Raw genomic sequence first — 7,032 nt, forward strand, 5'->3', positions numbered from 1 at the left:
CTGTCCCCCACCATTGCACTGCCCTGCTCCCAACTCAAACCCCCCTCCCTCATATACCTCTCCACCCCATCCCTCCATCTCATCCTCGGCCTCCTCCTCCATTTCCCCCCCTCCACCTCACTCACATACACTCTCTTCGTCAGTCTTTCACTCTCCATCCTCTCCACCTCAGTGTATTCCTCCTAACGCTTCCTATCACATCCATATCCACACCACAACGCTCCTTTATATCCTTATTTGTCAACCTGTCTCTCCATGTGACTCCACAGGTTCCTCTTAAATAACTCATTTCCACTGCTCTCACTCTTGACTTGTCCTTCCAACAACGTCCAAGCTTCACTTCCATACGTTAGTGTTGGTATCACAATACTGTCATGTAGTAACTTTTTCACTTCCATGCTCACTTCCGTTTCTTATCACTGCTTTCAAGGAAGCAGCAACCTTTCTTCCCTGCTGTACCCTTTCAAGCACTTCACCCTCCAAACCTCCATCCTTACTCATCACACTACCCAAGTACTTAAACGTACTCACATTTTCCAATTCCTCACCATCCAACCTCGTTGTACATTCACTGACTTCACCTCCCTCAAAGACCATCACTTTACTCTTCCCTACATTCATCTTCGATTCCGTTTCTTACACACTCTCCCAAACTCATCCACCAAGCCTTGCAGCTCCCTTTCATCTTCACTCAACAACACAGTATCATCTGCAAACATCAGTACAGGGAGTTTCCAAACACTACCCTTTCTCACCAGGGCCACTCCAACATCCACTACCCTACCTTGTACCTCCTTTTATTACCCCATCCATGTACAGATTGACCAACCATGGAGACATGACACATCCCTGTTTCAACCCAACCGTCAAAGAGAAAAATTCACGCAGTTCACCATCCACACGCACTGCAGCCCTAGCACCATCATACATACGCTTCACAGCATTCAACAACTTCCCATCTACTCCATATATTCTTAATACTTTCCACAATCCTTGTCTATCCACCATGTCATATGCTTTCTCCATATCCATGAAAGCCGCATACAACTTCTTTCCCTTCTCTAGAAACTTTTCCACTAAAGATCTAAGAATGAATATCTGATCTACACAACCTCTTCCCTTCCTAAATCCTCTCTGTTCTTCTTCAACTAATTCCTCTGTTCTTTCTCTAACTCTGTCAATAAGTATCCTACCATACACTTTTCCTATTATACTAAGATGACAAATGCCCCTATGATTACCACACACTTCTTTTTCCCTTTCTCTTTTATACAAGGGAATAATTATTCCTGACTTCCAATCCTCCGGGACTCTACCTTCCTCCCAGGCCAACCTGCACATCTTCCACATCCATTCTACTACTATCTCTCCCCCATGCTTCAGCATTTCACTACACTCTCCATCAATTCCTGGGGCTTTCCCCAGTTTAACTTTCTTAATTGCTTCGACAACTTCTATCCTACTGATATCTTCCTGTCTTCTCACCTCCCTCCTTCTCCCAGCCATTCCCCAGCCACTTATACTCGCATTACTTCCATCCTCTATGTTCAACAATTCCTTAAAGTGTTCTCTCCATCTGCTCACTTTTTTCCCTTCTCCGCAAGTAATCTACCATTTTTATCTTTCACTCTCCTGCTAACCTCACTTCCACCCTGTCTTACTCGCTTCACCTCTTTCTAGAAAATTTTCTTACAGTCCCTCCAATTTACACTCAAATTCCTTCCAAATAACTCATCCACTCTCTTCTTACTCTCTCTTACTAATCTTTTCGCCTCTCTCTTTCATTCTACATATAACTCTCTCTTCCGCCTCTCAACTTCTTCCATGCCCCTATTTCTTGTCCATTCATTGTATGCTTTCATCTTTTGTGTCACAACCTGTCTCACCTCTTCATTCCACCACGCTGTTCCTTGCACCCCCCTCCGTCTTCTCTTCATCCCACACACCACATCACATGCTGCACATATTTCTTCTGTGAATATCCTGCACACATCTTCCACGTCCCCCATCTGCTCCAATTCATATTTGCTCAATCGTTCCTCCACTTCTCTCTTATATTCTGCCTTTTTCTCATCCTCTTGTAACCTTTCCACTCTCCTTGCAAATACTCCTTCTTCCCGTCCTTCCCTTCTTCTATTTCTCCATCTTATTTAGATCTTGATTCTGGCCACCACTAAGTAGTGGTCAGAAAGTCCACTCCCCCAACCTCTATAAGCTCTTGCATCCATTACACATTTTCGCATCCTTTCATCCACACACACATAATCAATCATTGCCTTCCTTTCATTCAGTTCACCACCCACCCTTCTCATCACTCGCCATGTATACCTGTGGATCATTTTATGCCTGAAGAGGGTATTGGCTGTCACCAACCCCCTCCCAGCACAAATGTCCACTAACACACTGCCGTTCTCATCTATCTCAGCAGGCACGCCCCACTCACCAACTATTCCATGCACCTTCACATTCCCTACTTTACCATTCATATCACCGATCTAAAACACTCTTCTCATTCCTTCATAACTTTTCCATGCACGCTTCCACATTTGTGCAGAACTCTTCTCTCACTCTGCTTGCATGATCTTGCATTGGCGCATACACGCACACAATCGCCCACATTTGTATTCCAACTTTCAATCTTAACCACACAATCCTTGACCCAACTGATCTATACTCTCTTATGTTCTTTTTCCATGTTCAGGTTGAAAGAAGTATATCATCTACATGGAAGACTGGACTTTGTGGCATAATGTATCTGCTTTAGATAAAATCCTATTAAACGGTATTATAATTATGTGAAAGAATAGGACGATTGCGGATATCGTAAGATTTTGATATCACTCAAAAATTATGGCATAAATATTACTTGTCCCAATACAGGAAGAGGGTTAATTATCTTGAACAAGGATGATTATGAATTTAATCTTAATCATATTCTCAGTTACACTTCTAAATTTAAGGTAATTAATTCTGATATTCTTCTACCATCCTTAACCTTGAAGATAAACAGTTTACTACAAAGTATTAGAAGATGAAGTTGGTAACAGTACGACTATTATTCGGAGTAACTATAATGTGTGGTCTACAGAGACATATACACTATGGCGTGATGTCTACTGAGACATTGTAGAATAGGATACAATAGATTAGGTAAGGTTAGATTAATTTAGATTAGATTAGTTTAGGTTAGATTAGATTAGGTTATGTTAGATTAGGATAGGTTAGGATTGGATAGGATAGGTTAGATTAGTTTAGGTTAGGGCAGGACAGGATAGAATAGTTCAGGTTAGGTTAGGATACGAGAGGTTAGGTTAGGTTAAAATGATTTAGGTTAGGCCAGGACAAGATAGAATAGTTTAGGTTAGATTAGACCGCGACAAGATAGGATAGTTTAGGTTACGTTAGAACAGGACAAAGCCTAAGCTAACTTAGCACAACCTATTCTATTCTATCCTGTCCTGTCCTATCCTAGCCTAACCTAACTAACCTAACCTATCCTAACCTGAACGCATGCTATGGTGTAAATGTCTCGGTAGCCCGAACACAATAGTAGCACCTATTAATCTGTATGTTTCTGGTTCTATTTCTGGTTATCTTTAAGGTTTACCCAATGTTCATAAGCCTAACATAACTTTAAGATCCATCATTTCATCTGTAGGTAATTTCAGTTATTACAGGGCAAAATTTCTGGTTCCCCTGATCAGTTTCCTAAGCAGAAATAAATATACAGTTCAGAATTTCTGCATCATTTGTCAAGGAGGTAATTTCTCTGAAACATGAGCACCCAGTGATCCTGACTACCTCTGATGAAGAATCCATATTCACGAATGCTCCCCTGCAAGAAAGGACTCGGCTCAGCACAGATAACACCAGTACCTCTACTTTCATGTCAATTGGCTTGAACAGAAAATCATTGCACAGCTTGTTGGAGATAATTACCAAACCAACCACTGTTTACATTAATGAAAAACATTTTACTCAAACAGGTGGATTGGCGATGGGGTTACCACTAGGTCCTTAATATGCGAATGTTTTTCTTTGCCACATTGAACAAACCTGACTTGATAACTCTCCCCAGTAATTTTGTAACCCATTTTTATAAATTTATTTACCGAAGGTATATGGACAACATTTTTCTCAAATTTAACAACCTTGTTCACATTAAAAAATTTTTGAAATATGTTAACTTCCAACATCCCAACATATTATTTCATCTATGAACTTGAAAAGATGAAAGCCTTACATTCCCCTACATTGTGGTTACCAAATATTCCACTTACTTATCCATATGTGTTTTCCGCAAACCTACTCACTGGCCTAAGCACAAACTTCCTCAGGTACATCTTGCAGAGTTTTAATATTAACAGAATAACTAACTTGTTCAAAATGACGTACAATATGTGCTCCATATGGCTCACTTTCCACTCCAAAACTGGTTTCTTAGAGCCTATTCTGGAAATAATTAGTAATCTGTCCATTTTTTTGAGAAACTACTGAGCAGGTTTCAGAATTCAAAGCATTCCCCACACAAGCCAGTTCACACTGTCGATAAGGAGCGTATATAAACACAGTTCCCATACTTGGATTCTTGAACCTACGAAATTATGAAAACACAAAAAATTCTCCGTGATTGCTATCCTCATATTACTTTTAAGCTGATCTTCACCAACAAGATCACCAATGCCTGCTTTCTCAAACGTCCCTTTTGCCTTCTCACTAACTTTCTGCCCAATGTGGTTTACTATCATGATCTAGATGTCCTATCAAAAACTTGGGAGTCGACCTTACGTTGGCTACTCCACCGAATTCTTGAGTACCAAGTTAGATCCACTCGGACTGGAAGACTCCTTTTTAAACCCTCTTATTCTTCTGTCAGTGAACATTAACACCTATATGATCATCACTTTTGCCCCGCCGATATACAGATACGGTGCTAACCTCATGTCAGTCCTAATCTGACCTCACAACTGCCGATTCTATCTTCATTCATAGATTTCGACCCAGTATTAATAGTTCGACTACCGCCACCCCACTATTCACGCAATAACTACTTTAACAGGTCATCTACTTTGTCTTAGTATTTCTAATTTCTACCCTAATTAGCTTTTGTAAATTATTCTGATTTTGTGAAGAGAAAGCATGCTGCTTTTATACTCTACCTGTTCTATATAACTTCACTCTGTGGCTTCATATATTACCTTATGTAATTTATCATAGAATAAAGGATTTAATAATTTTCCTGACAATGATTCTTACCTTTTCAACTTTCAAATCTGCTGGTAATGAAGACTGTGTTTCCGAAACGCATGGTGTAATAAAAATGCTGTTCATCACAACTTTGGTATTACTTTTCCTAGCAAGACTAAGGCTCCCAAGAGGAGGATTCATTGTGAATATATATATATATATATATATATATATATATATATATATATATATATATATATATATATATATATATATATATATTTATGTATATGTATATATATTTATGTATATATATATATATATGTATATATATGTATATATATATATGTATATATATATATATATATATATATATATATATATATATATATATATATATATATATGTACATATAAATATATATATATATATATATATATATATATATATATATATATATATATAATATGTGTGTGTGTGTGTGTGTGTGTGTGTGTGTGTGTGTGTGTGTGTGTGTAATTATGGACTGCTGGTATGTCCAGCATGTACTGCCAAATTCGATGAATAATTAGTGTAAGTGCATGTACTGTACGTGTATATTCTGGTTACCAGAATACGTTAACGCCAACTCTAGATATATCGGGAGAGTGCATCCTTGTTCGTCTGGGGTTTAATACTGTCTTCTTATGAACACTTCATTACACTCTTTAATTTGTAATTTTTTTTTTAAATAATTTGCGTTTACAGCATTCCAATTATGAAATAGGTTCCCATAAACAGCTCTGTTCTCTCCCTCCTCTGCATTTCATCATTTCAGTGCCTATCTCGTTAACTCTGCGACTTTCACATTCTTCAAGCTTTTCAAGAAAGAGTTCGTTGCACTCATATAACTTTTGAATTTACACTCACTTTTCTCTCTCTGCTGGTTGGAGTGGATTCATAGACTGAAATTCAATTTTTTCTCGGATTTCTTTTTCAATTTTGAATCCCATGACGCATTTTTCAATACCAGCCGCAATATCGAAGCTTGTATTGTTTTCAAACTCTGTGTGTGTGTGTGTGTGTGTGTGTGTGTGTGTGTGTGTGTGTGTGTGTTAGCACGATAATTTCGCACCCGCTCAAGATATCATCACCAAATTTTACAGTGTGTAATGGGGATGAAAATCTTCTTCGAATTTAAATTTGGTGGAGATAGGTCAAGGTCTGTGTGTCAGTTACCACGATAACTTCGCACCCGCTCAAGATATAATCGCAGTATATTACAGGTGTGTAGTAGGGATGAAAATGTTCTCCGAGTATTCTTTTCACTTTGTCTGTCTGTCGTGTCTGTGTGTCTATTAGCACGATAGCTTTGCAACCGCTCAAGATATAAAATTTTAGAGGTGTGTAGTCGGGATGGAAGAGTCCTTCGAGTATCGTTTTTAGTTTGTCTGTGATGTCTGGTGGCACGATAACTTCTCAACCGCTCAAGGTATCATCACAAAGTTTTACAGGTGTGTGATAGGGATGAAAATCTACGAGTTCGAAATTGGTGACAGTAGATCAAGGTCTGTGTTTGTTACCAAGATAACTTGGCAACCGCTCAAGATATCATCACAAAATTTTACGGGTGTGTTGTAGGGATGAAAGTCTACTAAGACTTCGAAATTTTAGAAAGTAGGTCAAGGTCAAGGTCATTTTCGGCGCTGCACTAGATATGTATCGGTCTGCAGCTCGTGTGATTCCCCCTTGGGAGGCCTCTGGTTAATTCTTGTTTCAACTTTAACAATTTTCAGTGAACTTTGGGAGGACCTCTTGCTTTGATGGGGTTCATGGAGGCTATATCTAACCCATTATGTTAGAAAA

Source organism: Coenobita brevimanus, chromosome 27 (assembly GCF_032717465.1).
Source record: "Coenobita brevimanus isolate Jiangsu-jjx chromosome 27, ASM3271746v2, whole genome shotgun sequence".
Taxonomy (NCBI): Eukaryota; Metazoa; Arthropoda; class Malacostraca; order Decapoda; family Coenobitidae; genus Coenobita; species Coenobita brevimanus.